The 14,964-nt window shown below is 40.2% G+C and overlaps 23 non-coding genes and 7 pseudogenes across 23 annotated transcripts; all 30 read right to left on the bottom strand.

The window, feature by feature from the left end:
• Positions 1-114: 114 nt before the first annotated feature.
• LOC146056979 (5S ribosomal RNA) lies at positions 115-233 on the bottom strand. Its single transcript, XR_014469564.1, has one exon. It is a non-coding gene; the product is annotated as a 5S ribosomal RNA (ribosomal RNA).
• A 345-nt stretch (positions 234-578) lies between these two features.
• LOC146057121 (5S ribosomal RNA) lies at positions 579-697 on the bottom strand (annotated as a pseudogene).
• Positions 698-1,042: 345 nt separating this feature from the next.
• Positions 1,043-1,161, bottom strand: LOC146056930 (5S ribosomal RNA). The gene has a single exon (XR_014469519.1). It is a non-coding gene; the product is annotated as a 5S ribosomal RNA (ribosomal RNA).
• A 345-nt stretch (positions 1,162-1,506) lies between these two features.
• Positions 1,507-1,625, bottom strand: LOC146056878 (5S ribosomal RNA). The gene has a single exon (XR_014469472.1). It is a non-coding gene; the product is annotated as a 5S ribosomal RNA (ribosomal RNA).
• Positions 1,626-1,971: 346 nt separating this feature from the next.
• LOC146057064 (5S ribosomal RNA) lies at positions 1,972-2,090 on the bottom strand. The gene has a single exon (XR_014469641.1). It is a non-coding gene; the product is annotated as a 5S ribosomal RNA (ribosomal RNA).
• Positions 2,091-2,435: 345 nt separating this feature from the next.
• Positions 2,436-2,554, bottom strand: LOC146056940 (5S ribosomal RNA). The gene has a single exon (XR_014469528.1). It is a non-coding gene; the product is annotated as a 5S ribosomal RNA (ribosomal RNA).
• Positions 2,555-2,899: 345 nt separating this feature from the next.
• Positions 2,900-3,018, bottom strand: LOC146057085 (5S ribosomal RNA). Its single transcript, XR_014469660.1, has one exon. It is a non-coding gene; the product is annotated as a 5S ribosomal RNA (ribosomal RNA).
• Positions 3,019-3,363: 345 nt separating this feature from the next.
• On the bottom strand, positions 3,364-3,482 carry LOC146057041 (5S ribosomal RNA). The gene has a single exon (XR_014469620.1). It is a non-coding gene; the product is annotated as a 5S ribosomal RNA (ribosomal RNA).
• A 346-nt stretch (positions 3,483-3,828) lies between these two features.
• LOC146057082 (5S ribosomal RNA) lies at positions 3,829-3,947 on the bottom strand. Its single transcript, XR_014469657.1, has one exon. It is a non-coding gene; the product is annotated as a 5S ribosomal RNA (ribosomal RNA).
• Positions 3,948-4,292: 345 nt separating this feature from the next.
• Positions 4,293-4,411, bottom strand: LOC146057120 (5S ribosomal RNA; annotated as a pseudogene).
• Positions 4,412-4,756: 345 nt separating this feature from the next.
• On the bottom strand, positions 4,757-4,875 carry LOC146056866 (5S ribosomal RNA). The gene has a single exon (XR_014469461.1). It is a non-coding gene; the product is annotated as a 5S ribosomal RNA (ribosomal RNA).
• A 345-nt stretch (positions 4,876-5,220) lies between these two features.
• LOC146056854 (5S ribosomal RNA) lies at positions 5,221-5,339 on the bottom strand. The gene has a single exon (XR_014469450.1). It is a non-coding gene; the product is annotated as a 5S ribosomal RNA (ribosomal RNA).
• A 346-nt stretch (positions 5,340-5,685) lies between these two features.
• Positions 5,686-5,804, bottom strand: LOC146057063 (5S ribosomal RNA). Its single transcript, XR_014469640.1, has one exon. It is a non-coding gene; the product is annotated as a 5S ribosomal RNA (ribosomal RNA).
• Positions 5,805-6,149: 345 nt separating this feature from the next.
• LOC146056937 (5S ribosomal RNA) lies at positions 6,150-6,268 on the bottom strand. Its single transcript, XR_014469526.1, has one exon. It is a non-coding gene; the product is annotated as a 5S ribosomal RNA (ribosomal RNA).
• Positions 6,269-6,613: 345 nt separating this feature from the next.
• On the bottom strand, positions 6,614-6,732 carry LOC146057073 (5S ribosomal RNA). Its single transcript, XR_014469649.1, has one exon. It is a non-coding gene; the product is annotated as a 5S ribosomal RNA (ribosomal RNA).
• Positions 6,733-7,077: 345 nt separating this feature from the next.
• LOC146057050 (5S ribosomal RNA) lies at positions 7,078-7,196 on the bottom strand. The gene has a single exon (XR_014469628.1). It is a non-coding gene; the product is annotated as a 5S ribosomal RNA (ribosomal RNA).
• A 346-nt stretch (positions 7,197-7,542) lies between these two features.
• LOC146056925 (5S ribosomal RNA) lies at positions 7,543-7,661 on the bottom strand. Its single transcript, XR_014469515.1, has one exon. It is a non-coding gene; the product is annotated as a 5S ribosomal RNA (ribosomal RNA).
• Positions 7,662-8,006: 345 nt separating this feature from the next.
• Positions 8,007-8,125, bottom strand: LOC146056928 (5S ribosomal RNA). Its single transcript, XR_014469517.1, has one exon. It is a non-coding gene; the product is annotated as a 5S ribosomal RNA (ribosomal RNA).
• A 345-nt stretch (positions 8,126-8,470) lies between these two features.
• On the bottom strand, positions 8,471-8,589 carry LOC146057128 (5S ribosomal RNA; annotated as a pseudogene).
• A 345-nt stretch (positions 8,590-8,934) lies between these two features.
• LOC146056922 (5S ribosomal RNA) lies at positions 8,935-9,053 on the bottom strand. Its single transcript, XR_014469512.1, has one exon. It is a non-coding gene; the product is annotated as a 5S ribosomal RNA (ribosomal RNA).
• Positions 9,054-9,398: 345 nt separating this feature from the next.
• LOC146057201 (5S ribosomal RNA) lies at positions 9,399-9,517 on the bottom strand. Its single transcript, XR_014469703.1, has one exon. It is a non-coding gene; the product is annotated as a 5S ribosomal RNA (ribosomal RNA).
• Positions 9,518-9,863: 346 nt separating this feature from the next.
• Positions 9,864-9,982, bottom strand: LOC146057115 (5S ribosomal RNA; annotated as a pseudogene).
• A 345-nt stretch (positions 9,983-10,327) lies between these two features.
• On the bottom strand, positions 10,328-10,446 carry LOC146056978 (5S ribosomal RNA). The gene has a single exon (XR_014469563.1). It is a non-coding gene; the product is annotated as a 5S ribosomal RNA (ribosomal RNA).
• A 346-nt stretch (positions 10,447-10,792) lies between these two features.
• On the bottom strand, positions 10,793-10,911 carry LOC146057101 (5S ribosomal RNA). Its single transcript, XR_014469675.1, has one exon. It is a non-coding gene; the product is annotated as a 5S ribosomal RNA (ribosomal RNA).
• Positions 10,912-11,256: 345 nt separating this feature from the next.
• On the bottom strand, positions 11,257-11,375 carry LOC146057047 (5S ribosomal RNA). The gene has a single exon (XR_014469626.1). It is a non-coding gene; the product is annotated as a 5S ribosomal RNA (ribosomal RNA).
• A 345-nt stretch (positions 11,376-11,720) lies between these two features.
• Positions 11,721-11,839, bottom strand: LOC146057118 (5S ribosomal RNA; annotated as a pseudogene).
• Positions 11,840-12,184: 345 nt separating this feature from the next.
• LOC146057040 (5S ribosomal RNA) lies at positions 12,185-12,303 on the bottom strand. Its single transcript, XR_014469619.1, has one exon. It is a non-coding gene; the product is annotated as a 5S ribosomal RNA (ribosomal RNA).
• Positions 12,304-12,648: 345 nt separating this feature from the next.
• LOC146057149 (5S ribosomal RNA) lies at positions 12,649-12,767 on the bottom strand (annotated as a pseudogene).
• A 345-nt stretch (positions 12,768-13,112) lies between these two features.
• On the bottom strand, positions 13,113-13,231 carry LOC146057164 (5S ribosomal RNA; annotated as a pseudogene).
• A 346-nt stretch (positions 13,232-13,577) lies between these two features.
• Positions 13,578-13,696, bottom strand: LOC146057091 (5S ribosomal RNA). Its single transcript, XR_014469666.1, has one exon. It is a non-coding gene; the product is annotated as a 5S ribosomal RNA (ribosomal RNA).
• Positions 13,697-14,964: the final 1,268 nt, after the last annotated feature.

The raw sequence follows: 14,964 nt of genomic DNA, 5'->3' as shown, positions 1-14,964 counted from the left end.
TGATGGCTATTGTGTCTGTTTGACCTCTTCCAAATGTCTGTGCTGGCAATAAAACGAAAAAGTTTCCAATATAAATAGCTAGAGAATAAAAACAATTTGCCTGTAATGTGAAAAAACCTACAGCACCTGGTGTTCCCATGTGGTCTCCCACCCAAGTACTAACCAGGCCCAACACTGCTTAGCTTCCAAGATCAGACGAGATTGGGCCTATCCAATGTGGTAGGGCTGTAGGTGAGATACAGGCACTTTTTTGCCCTCTTCTACTTCTATCACCAGGTAAGCTAATATAAAAGTTTCCTAACTGTATTGGCTTACTAAAAAAAATCATGTGTTGGTAATGTAAAAAGACCTACAGGACATGATATTAGCAGGGGGTCTTAAATGAAACTACAAAAGAGGCTCAACACTGTTTAGCTGCCAAAAGCAGTTGGAATTGAGCCTAAACAGTGTGGTAAGTCTTTAGGTGATGGCTATTGTGTCTGTTTGACCTCTTCCAAATGTCTGTGCTGGCAATAAAAAGAAAAAGTTTCCAATTTAAATAGCTAGAGAATAAAAACAATTTTCCTGTAATGTGAAAAAACCTACAGCACCTGGTGTTCCCATGTGGTCTCCCACCCAAGTACTAACCAGGCCCAACACTGCTAAGCTTCAAAGATCAGACGAGATTGGGCCTATTCAATGTGGTATGGCTGTAGGTGAGATACAGGCACTTTTTTGCCCTCTTCTACTTCTATCACCAGGTAAGCTAATACAAAAGTTTCCTAACTGTATTGGCTTACTAAAAAAAATCATGTGTTGGTAATGTAAAAAGACCTACAGGACATGATATTAGCAGGGGGGCTTAAATTAAACTACAAAAGAGGCTCAACACTGTTTAGCTGCCAAAAGCAGTTGGAATTGAGCCTAAACAGTGTGGTAAGTCTTTAGGTGATGGCTATTGTGTCTGTTTGACCTCTTCCAAATGTCTGTGCTGGCAATAAAAAGAAAAAGTTTCCAATATAAATAGCTAGAGAATAAAAACAATTTGCCAGTAATGTGAAAAAACCTACAGCACCTGGTGTTCCCAGGTGGTCTACCACCCAAGTACTAACCAGGCCCAACACTGCTTAGCTTCCAAGATCAGACGAGATTGGGCCTATCCAATGTGGTATGGCTGTAGGTGAGATACATGCACTTTTTTGCCCTCTTCTACTTCTATCACCAGGTAAGCTAATACAAAAGTTTCCTAACTGTATTGGCTTACTAAAAAAAATCATGTGTTGGTAATGTAAAAAGACCTACAGGACATGATATTAGCAGGGGGGCTTAAATTAAACTACAAAAGAGGCTCAACACTGTTTAGCTGCCAAAAGCAGTTGGAATTGAGCCTAAACAGTGTGGTAAGTCTTTAGGTGATGGCTATTGTGTCTGTTTGACCTCTTCCAAATGTCTGTGCTGGCAATAAAAAGAAAAAGTTTCCAATTTAAATAGCTAGAGAATAAAAACAATTTGCCAGTAATGTGAAAAAACCTACAGCACCTGGTGTTCCCAGGTGGTCTCCCACCCAAGTACTAACCAGGCCCAACACTGCTTAGCTTCCAAGATCAGACGAGATTGGGCCTATCCAATGTGGTATGGCTGTAGGTGAGATACAGGCACTTTTTTGCCCTCTTCTACTTCTATCACCAGGTAAGCTAATAAAAAAGTTTCCTAACTGTATTGGCTTACTTAAAAAAAATCATGTGTTGGTAATGTAAAAAGACCTACAGGACATGATCTTAGCAGGGGGTCTTAAATTAAACTACTAAACAGGCTCAACACTGTTTAGCTGCCAAAAGCAGTTGGAATTGGGCCTAAACAGTGTGGTAAGTCTTTAGGTGATGGCTATTGTGTCTGTTTGACCTCTTCCAAATGTCTGTACTGGCAATAAAAAGAAAAAATGTCCAATTTAAATAGCTAGAGAATAAAAACAATTTGCCTGTAATGTGAAAAAACCTACAGCACCTGGTGTTCCCATGTGGTCTCCCACCCAAGTACTAACCAGTCCCAACACTGCTTAGCTTCCAAGATCAGACGAGATTGGGCCTATCCAATGTGGTATGGCTGTAGGTGAGATACAGGCACTTTTTTGCCCTCTTCTACTTCTATCACCAGGTAAGCTAATAAAAAAGTTTCCTAACTGTATTGGCTTACTGAAAAAAATCATGTGTTGGTAATGTAAAAAGACCTACAGGACATGATATTAGCAGGGGGTCTTAAATTAAACTACTAAAGAGGCTCAACACTGTTTAGCTGCCAGAAGCAGTTGGAATTGGGCCTAAACAGTGTGGTAAGTCTTTAGGTGATGGCTATTGTGTCTGTTTGACCTCTTCCAAATGTCTGTACTGGCAATAAAAAGAAAAAGTTTCCAATTTAAATAGCTAGAGAATAAAAACAATTTGCCTGTAATGTGAAAAAACCTACAGCACCTGGTGTTCCCATGTGGTCTCCCACCCAAGTACTAACCAAGCCCAACACTGCTTAGCTTCCAAGATCAGACGAGATTGGGACTATCCAATGTGGTATGGCTGTAGGTGAGATACAGGCACTTTTTTGCCCTCTTCTACTTCTATCACCAGGTAAGCTAATAAAAAAGTTTCCTAACTGTATTGGCTTACTGAAAAAAATCATGTGTTGGTAATGTAAAAAGACCTACAGGACATTATATTAGCAGGGGGTCTTAAATTAAACTACTAAAGAGGCTCAACACTGTTTAGCTGCCAAAAGCAGTTGGAATTGGGCCTAAACAGTGTGGTAAGTCTTTAGGTGATTGCTATTGTGTCTGTTTGACCTCTTCCAAATGTCTGTACTGGCAATAAAAAGAAAAAGTTTCCAATTTAAATAGCTAGAGAATAAAAACAATTTGCCTGTAATGTGAAAAAACCTACAGCACCTGGTGTTCCCATGTGGTCTCCCACCCAAGTACTAACCAGGCCCAACACTGCTTAGCTTCCAAGATCAGACGAGATTGGGCCTATCCAATGTGGTATGGCTGTAGGTGAGACACAGGCACTTTTTTGCCCTCTTCTACTTCTATCACCAGGTAGGCTAATAAAAAAGTTTCCTAACTGTATTGGCTTACTGAAAAAAATCATGTGTTGGTAATGTAAAAAGACCTACAGGACATGATATTAGCAGGGGGTCTTAAATTAAACTACTAAAGAGGCTCAACACTGTTTAGCTGCCAAAAGCAGTTGGAATTGGGCCTAAACAGTGTGGTAAGTCTTTAGGTGATGGCTATTGTGTCTGTTTGACCTCTTCCAAATGTCTGTACTGGCAATAAAAAGAAAAAGTTTCCAATCTAAATAGCTAGAGAATAAAAACAATTTGCCAGTAATGTGAAAAAACCTACAGCACCTGGTGTTCCCAGTTGGTCTCCCACCCAAGTACTAACCAGGCCCAACACTGCTTAGCTTCCAAGATCAGACGAGATTGGGCCTATCCAATGTGGTAGGGCTGTAGGTGAGATACAGGCACTTTTTTGCCCTCTTCTACTTCTATCACAAGGTAAGCTAATAAAAAAGTTTCCTAACTGTATTGGCTTACTTAAAAAAAATCATGTGTTGGTAATGTAAAAAGACCTACAGGACATGATATTAGCAGGGGGTCTTAAATTAAACTACTAAACAGGCTCAACACTGTTTAGCTGCCAAAAGCAGTTGGAATTGAGCCTAAACAGTGTGGTAAGTCTTTAGGTGATGGCTATTGTGTCTGTTTGACCTCTTCCAAATGTCTGTGCTGGCAATAAAACGAAAAAGTTTCCAATATAAATAGCTAGAGAATAAAAACAATTTGCCTGTAATGTGAAAAAACCTACAGCACCTGGTGTTCCCATGTGGTCTCCCACCCAAGTACTAACCAGGCCCAACACTGCTTAGCTTCCAAAATCAGACGAGATTGGGCCTATCCAATGTGGTAGGGCTGTAGGTGAGATACAGGCACTTTTTTGCCCTCTTCTACTTCTATCACCAGGTAAGCTAATATAAAAGTTTCCTAACTGTATTGGCTTACTAAAAAAAATCATGTGTTGGTAATGTAAAAAGACCTACAGGACATGATATTAGCAGGGGGTCTTAAATGAAACTACAAAAGAGGCTCAACACTGTTTAGCTGCCAAAAGCAGTTGGAATTGAGCCTAAACAGTGTGGTAAGTCTTTAGGTGATGGCTATTGTGTCTGTTTGACCTCTTCCAAATGTCTGTGCTGGCAATAAAAAGAAAAAGTTTCCAATTTAAATAGCTAGAGAATAAAAACAATTTTCCTGTAATGTGAAAAAACCTACAGCACCTGGTGTTCCCATGTGGTCTCCCACCCAAGTACTAACCAGGCCCAACACTGCTAAGCTTCAAAGATCAGACGAGATTGGGCCTATTCAATGTGGTATGGCTGTAGGTGAGATACAGGCACTTTTTTGCCCTCTTCTACTTCTATCACCAGGTAAGCTAATACAAAAGTTTCCTAACTGTATTGGCTTACTAAAAAAAATCATGTGTTGGTAATGTAAAAAGACCTACAGGACATGATATTAGCAGGGGGGCTTAAATTAAACTACAAAAGAGGCTCAACACTGTTTAGCTGCCAAAAGCAGTTGGAATTGAGCCTAAACAGTGTGGTAAGTCTTTAGGTGATGGCTATTGTGTCTGTTTGACCTCTTCCAAATGTCTGTGCTGGCAATAAAAAGAAAAAGTTTCCAATATAAATAGCTAGAGAATAAAAACAATTTGCCAGTAATGTGAAAAAACCTACAGCACCTGGTGTTCCCAGGTGGTCTCCCACCCAAGTACTAACCAGGCCCAACACTGCTTAGCTTCCAAGATCAGACGAGATTGGGCCTATCCAATGTGGTATGGCTGTAGGTGAGATACAGGCACTTTTTTGCCCTCTTCTACTTCTATCACCAGGTAAGCTAATACAAAAGTTTCCTAACTGTATTGGCTTACTAAAAAAAATCATGTGTTGGTAATGTAAAAAGACCTACAGGACATGATATTAGCAGGGGGGCTTAAATTAAACTACAAAAGAGGCTCAACACTGTTTAGCTGCCAAAAGCAGTTGGAATTGAGCCTAAACAGTGTGGTAAGTCTTTAGGTGATGGCTATTGTGTCTGTTTGACCTCTTCCAAATGTCTGTGCTGGCAATAAAAAGAAAAAGTTTCCAATTTAAATAGCTAGAGAATAAAAACAATTTGCCAGTAATGTGAAAAAACCTACAGCACCTGGTGTTCCCAGGTGGTCTCCCACCCAAGTACTAACCAGGCCCAACACTGCTTAGCTTCCAAGATCAGACGAGATTGGGCCTATCCAATGTGGTATGGCTGTAGGTGAGATACAGGCACTTTTTTGCCCTCTTCTACTTCTATCACCAGGTAAGCTAATAAAAAAGTTTCCTAACTGTATTGGCTTACTTAAAAAAAATCATGTGTTGGTAATGTAAAAAGACCTACAGGACATGATCTTAGCAGGGGGTCTTAAATTAAACTACTAAACAGGCTCAACACTGTTTAGCTGCCAAAAGCAGTTGGAATTGGGCCTAAACAGTGTGGTAAGTCTTTAGGTGATGGCTATTGTGTCTGTTTGACCTCTTCCAAATGTCTGTACTGGCAATAAAAAGAAAAAATGTCCAATTTAAATAGCTAGAGAATAAAAACAATTTGCCTGTAATGTGAAAAAACCTACAGCACCTGGTGTTCCCATGTGGTCTCCCACCCAAGTACTAACCAGTCCCAACACTGCTTAGCTTCCAAGATCAGACGAGATTGGGCCTATCCAATGTGGTATGGCTGTAGGTGAAATACAGGCACTTTTTTGCCCTCTTCTACTTCTATCACCAGGTAAGCTAATAAAAAAGTTTCCTAACTGTATTGGCTTACTGAAAAAAATCATGTGTTGGTAATGTAAAAAGACCTACAGGACATGATATTAGCAGGGGGTCTTAAATTAAACTACTAAAGAGGCTCAACACTGTTTAGCTGCCAGAAGCAGTTGGAATTGGGCCTAAACAGTGTGGTAAGTCTTTAGGTGATGGCTATTGTGTCTGTTTGACCTCTTCCAAATGTCTGTACTGGCAATAAAAAGAAAAAGTTTCCAATTTAAATAGCTAGAGAATAAAAACAATTTGCCTGTAATGTGAAAAAACCTACAGCACCTGGTGTTCCCATGTGGTCTCCCACCCAAGTACTAACCAAGCCCAACACTGCTTAGCTTCCAAGATCAGACGAGATTGGGACTATCCAATGTGGTATGGCTGTAGGTGAGATACAGGCACTTTTTTGCCCTCTTCTACTTCTATCACCAGGTAAGCTAATAAAAAAGTTTCCTAACTGTATTGGCTTACTGAAAAAAATCATGTGTTGGTAATGTAAAAAGACCTACAGGACATTATATTAGCAGGGGGTCTTAAATTAAACTACTAAAGAGGCTCAACACTGTTTAGCTGCCAAAAGCAGTTGGAATTGGGCCTAAACAGTGTGGTAAGTCTTTAGGTGATTGCTATTGTGTCTGTTTGACCTCTTCCAAATGTCTGTACTGGCAATAAAAAGAAAAAGTTTCCAATTTAAATAGCTAGAGAATAAAAACAATTTGCCTGTAATGTGAAAAAACCTACAGCACCTGGTGTTCCCATGTGGTCTCCCACCCAAGTACTAACCAGGCCCAACACTGCTTAGCTTCCAAGATCAGACGAGATTGGGCCTATCCAATGTGGTATGGCTGTAGGTGAGACACAGGCACTTTTTTGCCCTCTTCTACTTCTATCACCAGGTAAGCTAATAAAAAAGTTTCCTAACTGTATTGGCTTACTGAAAAAAATCATGTGTTGGTAATGTAAAAAGACCTACAGGACATGATATTAGCAGGGGGTCTTAAATTAAACTACTAAAGAGGCTCAACACTGTTTAGCTGCCAAAAGCAGTTGGAATTGGGCCTAAACAGTGTGGTAAGTCTTTAGGTGATGGCTATTGTGTCTGTTTGACCTCTTCCAAATGTCTGTACTGGCAATAAAAAGAAAAAGTTTCCAATTTAAATAGCTAGAGAATAAAAACAATTTGCCAGTAATGTGAAAAAACCTACAGCACCTGGTGTTCCCACGTGGTCTCCCACCCAAGTACTAACCAGGCCCAACACTGCTTAGCTTCCAAGATCAGACGAGATTGGGCCTAGCCAATGTGGTAGGGCTGTAGGTGAGTTAAAAGCTTTTTTTTGCCCTCTTCTACTTCTATCACCAGCTAAGCTAATACAAAAGTTTCCTAACTGTATTGGCTTACTGAAAAAAATCATGTGTTGGTAATGTAAAAAGACCTACAGGACATGATATTAGCAGGGGGTCTTAAATTAAACTACAAAAGAGGCTCAACACTGTTTAGCTGCCAAAAGCAGTTGGAATTGAGCCTAAACAGTGTGGTAAGTCTTTAGGTGATGGCTATTGTGTCTGTTTGACCTCTTCCAAATGTCTGTGCTGGCAATAAAAAGAAAAAGTTTCCAATATAAATAGCTAGAGAAAAAAAACAATTTTTCCAGTAATGTGAAAAAACCTACAGCACCTGGTGTTCCCAGGTGGTCTCCCACCCAAGTACTAACCAGGCCCAACTCTGCTTAGCTTCCAAGATCAGACGAGATTGGGCCTATCCAATGTGGTATGGCTGTAGGTGAGATACAGGCACTTTTTTGCCCTCTTCTACTTCTATCACCAGGTAAGCTAATACAAAAGTTTCCTAACTGTATTGGCTTACTAAAAAAAATCATGTGTTGGTAATGTAAAAAGACCTACAGGACATGATATTAGCAGGGGGGCTTAAATTAAACTACAAAAGAGGCTCAACACTGTTAAGCTGCCAAAAGCAGTTGGAATTGAGCCTAAACAGTGTGGTAAGTCTTTAGGTGATGGCTATTGTGTCTGTTTGACCTCTTCCAAATGTCTGTGCTGGCAATAAAAAGAAAAAGTTTCCAATTTAAATAGCTAGAGAATAAAAACAATTTGCCAGTAATGTGAAAAAACCTACAGCACCTGGTGTTCCCAGGTGGTCTTCCACCCAAGTACTAACCAGGCCCAACACTGCTTAGCTTCCAAGATCAGACGAGATTGGGCCTATCCAATGTGGTATGGCTGTAGGTGAGATACAGGCACTTTTTTGCACTTTCTACTTCTATCACCAGGTAAGCTAATAAAAAAGTTTCCTAACTGTATTGGCTTACTTAAAAAAAATCATGTGTTGGTAATGTAAAAAGACCTACAGGACATGATCTTAGCAGGGGGTCTTAAATTAAACTACTAAACAGGCTCAACACTGTTTAGCTGCCAAAAGCAGTTGGAATTGGGCCTAAACAGTGTGGTAAGTCTTTAGGTGATGGCTATTGTGTCTGTTTGACCTCTTCCAAATGTCTGTACTGGCAATAAAAAGAAAAAGTTTCCAATTTAAATAGCTAGAGAATAAAAACAATTTGCCTGTAATGTGAAAAAACCTACAGCACCTGGTGTTTCCATGTGGTCTCCCAACCAAGTACTAACCAGGCCCAACACTGCTTAGCTTCCAAGATCAGAAGAGATTGGGCCTATCCAATGTGGTAGGGCTGTAGGTGAGACACAGGCACTTTTTTGCCCTCTTCTACTTCTATCACCAGGTAAGCTAATAAAAACGTTTCCTAACTGTATTGGCTTACTGAAAAAAATCATGTGTTGGTAATGTAAAAAGACCTACAGGACATGATATTAGCAGGGGGTCTTAAATTAAACTACTAAAGAGGCTCAACACTGTTTAGCTGCCAAAAGCAGTTGGAATTGGGCCTAAACAGTGTGGTAAGTCTTTAGGTGATGGCTATTGTGTCTGTTTGACCTCTTCCAAATGTCTGTACTGGCAATAAAAAGAAAATTTTTCCAATTTAAATAGCTAGAGAATAAAAACAATTTGCCTGTAATGTGAAAAAACCTACAGCACCTGGTGTTCCCATGTGGTCTCCCACCCAAGTACTAACCAGGCCCAACACTGCTTAGCTTCCAAGATCAGACGAGATTGGGCCTATCCAATGTGGTATGGCTGTAGGAGAGTTAAAGGCACTTTTTTGCCCTCTTCTACTTCTATCACCAGGTAAGCTAATACAAAAGTTTCCTAACTGTATTGGCTTACTGAAAAAAATCATGTGTTGGTAATGTAAAAAGACCTACAGGACATGATATTAGCAGGGGGTCTTAAATTAAACTACAAAAGAGGCTCAACACTGTTTAGCTGCCAAAAGCAGTTGGAATTGAGCCTAAACAGTGTGGTAAGTCTTTAGGTGATGGCTATTGTGTCTGTTTGACCTCTTCCAAATGTCTGTGCTGGCAATAAAAAGAAAAAGTTTCCAATTTAAATAGCTAGAGAATAAAAACAATTTGCCAGTAATGTGAAAAAACCTACAGCACCTGGTGTTCCCAGGTGGTCTCCCACCCAAGTACTAACCAGGCCCAACACTGCTTAGCTTCCAAGATCAGACGAGATTGGGCCTATCCAATGTGGTATGGCTGTAGGTGAGATACAGGCACTTTTTTGCCCTCTTCTACTTCTATCACAAGGTAAGCTAAAAAAAAAGTTTCCTAACTGTATTGGCTTACTTAAAAAAAATCATGTGTTGGTAATGTAAAAAGACCTACAGGACATGATATTAGCAGGGGGTCTTAAATTAAACTACTAAACAGGCTCAACACTGTTTAGCTGCCAAAAGCAGTTGGAATTGGGCCTAAACAGTGTGGTAAGTCTTTAGGTGATGGCTATTGTGTCTGTTTGACCTCTTCCAAATGTCTGTACTGGCAATAAAAAGAAAAAGTTTCCAATTTAAATAGCTAAAGAATAAAAACAATTTGCCTGTAATGTGAAAAAACCTACAGCACCTGGTGTTTCCATGTGGTCTCCCACCCAAGTACTAACCAGGCCCAACACTGCTTAGCTTCCAAGATCAGAAGAGATTGGGCCTATCCAATGTGGTAGGGCTGTAGGTGAGACACAGGCACTTTTTTGCCCTCTTCTACTTCTATCACCAGGTAAGCTAATAAAAACGTTTCCTAACTGTATTGGCTTACTGAAAAAAATCATGTGTTGGTAATGTAAAAAGACCTACAGGACATGATATTAGCAGGGGGTCTTAAATTAAACTACTAAAGAGGCTCAACACTGTTTAGCTGCCAAAAGCAGTTGGAATTGGGCCTAAACAGTGTGGTAAGTCTTTAGGTGATGGCTATTGTGTCTGTTTGACCTCTTCCAAATGTCTGTACTGGCAATAAAAAGAAAAAGTTTCCAATTTAAATAGCTAGAGAATAAAAACAATTTGCCTGTAATGTCAAAAAACCTACAGCACCTGGTGTTCCCATGTGGTCTCCCACCCAAGTACTAACCAGGCCCAACACTGCTTAGCTTCCAAGATCAGACGAGATTGGGCCTATCCAATGTGGTAGGGCTGTAGGTGAGATACAGGCACTTTTTTGCCCTCTTCTACTTCTATCACCAGGTAAGCTAATACAAAAGTTTCCTAACTATATTGGCTTACTGAAAAAAATCATGTGTTGGTAATGTAAAAAGACCTACATGACATGATATTAGCAGGGGGTCTTAAATTAAACTACAAAAGAGGCTCAACACTGTTTAGCTGCCAAAAGCAGTTGGAAATTGAGCCTAAACAGTGTGGTAAGTCTTTAGGTGATGGCTATTGTGTCTGTTTGACCTCTTCCAAATGTCTGTGCTGGCAATAAAAAGAAAAAGTTTCCAATATAAATAGCTAGAGAATAAAAACAATTTGCCAGTAATGTGAAAAAACCTACAGCACCTGGTGTTCCCAGTTGGTCTCCCACCCAAGTGCTAACCAGGCCCAACACTGCTTAGCTTCCAAGATCAGACGAGATTGGGCCTATCCAATGTGGTATGGCTGTAGGTGAGATACAGGCACTTTTTTGCCCTCTTCTACTTCTATCACCAGGTAAGCTAATATAAAAGTTTCCTAACTGTATTGGCTTACTAAAAAAAATCATGTGTTGGTAATGTAAAAAGACCTACAGGACATGATATTAGCAGGGGGTCTTAAATTAAACTACTAAACAGGCTCAACACTGTTTAGCTGCCAAAAGCAGTTGGAATTGGGCCTAAACAGTGTGGTAAGTCTTTAGGTGATGGCTATTGTGTCTGTTTGACCTCTTCCAAATGTCTGTACTGGCAATAAAAAGAAAAAGTTTCCAATTTAAATAGCTAGAGAATAAAAACAATTTGCCTGTAATGTGAAAAAACCTACAGCACCTGGTGTTCCCACGTGGTCTCCCACCCAAGTACTAACCAGGCCCAACACTGCTTAGCTTCCAAGATCAGACGAGATTGGGCCTAGCCAATGTGGTAGGGCTGTAGGTGAGTTAAAAGCTTTTTTTTGCCCTCTTCTACTTCTATCACCAGCTAAGCTAATACAAAAGTTTCCTAACTGTATTGGCTTACTGAAAAAAATCATGTGTTGGTAATGTAAAAAGACCTACAGGACATGATATTAGCAGGGGGTCTTAAATTAAACTACAAAAGAGGCTCAACACTGTTTAGCTGCCAAAAGCAGTTGGAATTGAGCCTAAACAGTGTGGTAAGTCTTTAGGTGATGGCTATTGTGTCTGTTTGACCTCTTCCAAATGTCTGTGCTGGCAATAAAAAGAAAAAGTTTCCAATATAAATAGCTAGAGAATAAAAACAATTTGCCAATAATGTGAAAAAACCTACAGCACCTGGTGTTCCCATGTGGTCTCCCACCCAAGCACTAACCAGGCCCAACACTGCTTAGCTTCCAAGATCAGACGAGAATGGGCCTATCCAATGTGGTATGGCTGTAGGTGAGATACAGGCACTTTTTTGCCCTCTTCTACTTCTATCACCAGGTAAGCTAATACAAAAGTTTCCTAACTGTATTGGCTTACTGAAAAAAATCATGTGTTGGTAATGTAAAAAGACCTACAGGACATGATATTAGCAGGGGGTCTTAAATTAAACTACAAAAGAGGCTCAACACTGTTTAGCTGCCAAAAGCAGTTGGAATTGAGCCTAAACAGTGTGGTAAGTCTTTAGGTGATGGCTATTGTGTCTGTTTGACCTCTTCCAAATGTCTGTGCTGGCAATAAAAAGAAAAAGTTTCCAATATAAATAGCTAGAGAATAAAAACAATTTGCCAGTAATGTGAAAAAACCTACAGCACCTGGTGTTCCCAGTTGGTCTCCCACCCAAGTACTAACCAGGCCCAACACTGCTTAGCTTCCAAGATCAGACGAGATTGGGCCTATCCAATGTGGTAGGGCTGTAGGTGAGATACAGGCACTTTTTTGCCCTCTTCTACTTCTATCACAAGGTAAGCTAATAAAAAGTTTCCTAACTGTATTGGCTTACTTAAAAAAAATCATGTGTTGGTAATGTAAAAAGACCTACAGGACATGATATTAGCAGGGGGTCTTAAATTAAACTACTAAACAGGCTCAACACTGTTTAGCTGCCAAAAGCAGTTGGAATTGAGCCTAAACAGTGTGGTAAGTCTTTAGGTGATGGCTATTGTGTCTGTTTGACCTCTTCCAAATGTCTGTGCTGGCAATAAAACGAAAAAGTTTCCAATATAAATAGCTAGAGAATAAAAACAATTTGCCTGTAATGTGAAAAAACCTACAGCACCTGGTGTTCCCATGTGGTCTCCCACCCAAGTACTAACCAGGCCCAACACTGCTTAGCTTCCAAGATCAGACGAGATTTTGCCTATCCAATGTGGTAGGGCTGTAGGTGAGATACAGGCACTTTTTTGCCCTCTTCTACTTCTATCACCAGGTAAGCTAATATAAAAGTTTCCTAACTGTATTGGCTTACTAAAAAAAATCATGTGTTGGTAATGTAAAAAGACCTACAGGACATGATATTAGCAGGGGGTCTTAAATGAAACTACAAAAGAGGCTCAACACTGTTTAGCTGCCAAAAGCAGTTGGAATTGAGCCTAAACAGTGTGGTAAGTCTTTAGGTGATGGCTATTGTGTCTGTTTGACCTCTTCCAAATGTCTGTGCTGGCAATAAAAAGAAAAAGTTTCCAATTTAAATAGCTAGAGAATAAAAACAATTTTCCTGTAATGTGAAAAAACCTACAGCACCTGGTGTTCCTATGTGGTCTCCCACCCAAGTACTAACCAGGCCCAACACTGCTAAGCTTCAAATATCAGACGAGATTGGGCCTATCCAATGTGGTATGGCTGTAGGTGAGATACAGGCACTTTTTTGCCTTCTTCTACTTCTATCACCAGGTAAGCTAATTAAAAAAGTTTCCTAACTGTATTGGCTTAATGAAAAAAATCATGTGTTGGTAATGTAAAAAGACCTACAGGACATTATATTAGCAGGGGGTCTTAAATTAAACTACTAAAGAGGCTCAACACTGTTTAGCTGCCAAAAGCAGTTGGAATTGGGCCTAAACAGTGTGGTAAGTCTTTAGGTGATGGCTATTGTGTCTGTTTGACCTCTTCCAAATGTCAGTGCTGGCAATAAAAAGAAAAAGTTTCCAATTTAAATAGCTAGAGAATAAAAACAATTTGCCAGTATTGTGAAAAAACCTACAGCACCTGGTGTTCCCATGTGGTCTCCCACCCAAGTACTAACCAGGCCCAACACTGCTTAACTTCCAAGATCAGACGAGATTGGGCCTATCCAATGTGGTATGGCTGTAGGTGAGATACAAGCACTTTTTTGCCCTCTTCTGCTTCTATCACCAGGTAAGCTAATAAAAAAGTTTCCTAACTGTATTGGATTACTGAAAAAAATCAAGTGTTGGTAATGTAAAAAGACCTACAGGACATGATATTAGCAATTTGATATTAGCATGACATTAGCATGATATTAACAATTTGCAAGTAATGTGAAAAAACCTACAGCACCTGGTGTTTCCATGTGGTCTCCCACCCAAGTACTAACCAGGCCCAACACTGCTTAGCTTCCATGAGTTAGCAGGTTATTGGGGAAGTAAGTCCTGATATTTTTGGAGGTTGCAAGGGCCACTACACCATTCAAAATAGGCAGGCTTTAGCATATGCAGTTAGGCCCTGTAGGTTGATTTTAGCTAAAAAGTGCCCCAAACACTCAAACAGGCTTGTATCTGGGAAGGGAAAATATGGCAAACATGACTTAGACACCAAATAAAGCACTGTATGCCATGTTTCCAAATTTTTATGCACAGTGGTTACAGCATGAAGCGAATGCATATGAATAAACAAAAGTACATTGCATTAAACAAGTCCAATGAGCGTCCCAAAATGGCCGGCCTGCCTGCTTTCATCCATCAATTGTTCTATATTTTTCATTACCCAATGAGCTGAGGTGGAATCTTAGCCAGTGGTACCATCAGGGAGGTGTGTAAAGCACTTTAGGCTAGACAGCCAATCAGCTGCCAGCTTCCATCTGTCAATCAAATACAGCAGCAATTTGAAAGCTGCCTATTGATCAGCAGGCCCTTTATGACATCACAGACAGACCCTCAGAACTATCTGTGCATGTCTAATGGCTGGCTGTCAGTTGGGCGGGTGGGTGGCAGAGGGAGGGGATGTCTGTCTCGTTCTCCTGAAAATTGCGTTTTTTCTGCGTTTACGGGAAAAGTTGAGGTCCGACGCGCAAAACTGGGGTATCGTAGAAATCACCTTTTAAAGACGCACATTTCTGGCGCCCCAAAAATGGGCATTTCAAATGAGAAATGAGTCCAATGAACAAAATAGGGTGAATAAGTATGTAATTCAGGGGTGAGTTAGCAGGTTATTGGGGAAGTAAGTCCTGATATTTTTGGAGGTTGCAGGGGCCACTAGACCATTCAAAATAGGCAGGCTTTACCATATGCAGTTAGGCCCCGTAGGATGATTTTAGCTAAAAAGTGCCCCAAACACTCAAACGGGCTAGTATCTGGGAAGGAAAAACATGGGAAACATGACTTAGACACCAAATGATACACTG

This window comes from Crinia signifera, unplaced genomic scaffold, assembly GCF_055691185.1.
Source record: "Crinia signifera unplaced genomic scaffold, ASM5569118v1 HAP2_SCAFFOLD_99, whole genome shotgun sequence".
NCBI classification, from domain to species: domain Eukaryota; kingdom Metazoa; phylum Chordata; class Amphibia; order Anura; family Myobatrachidae; genus Crinia; species Crinia signifera.
This window is presented reverse-complemented; position numbering and strand designations above follow the sequence as displayed.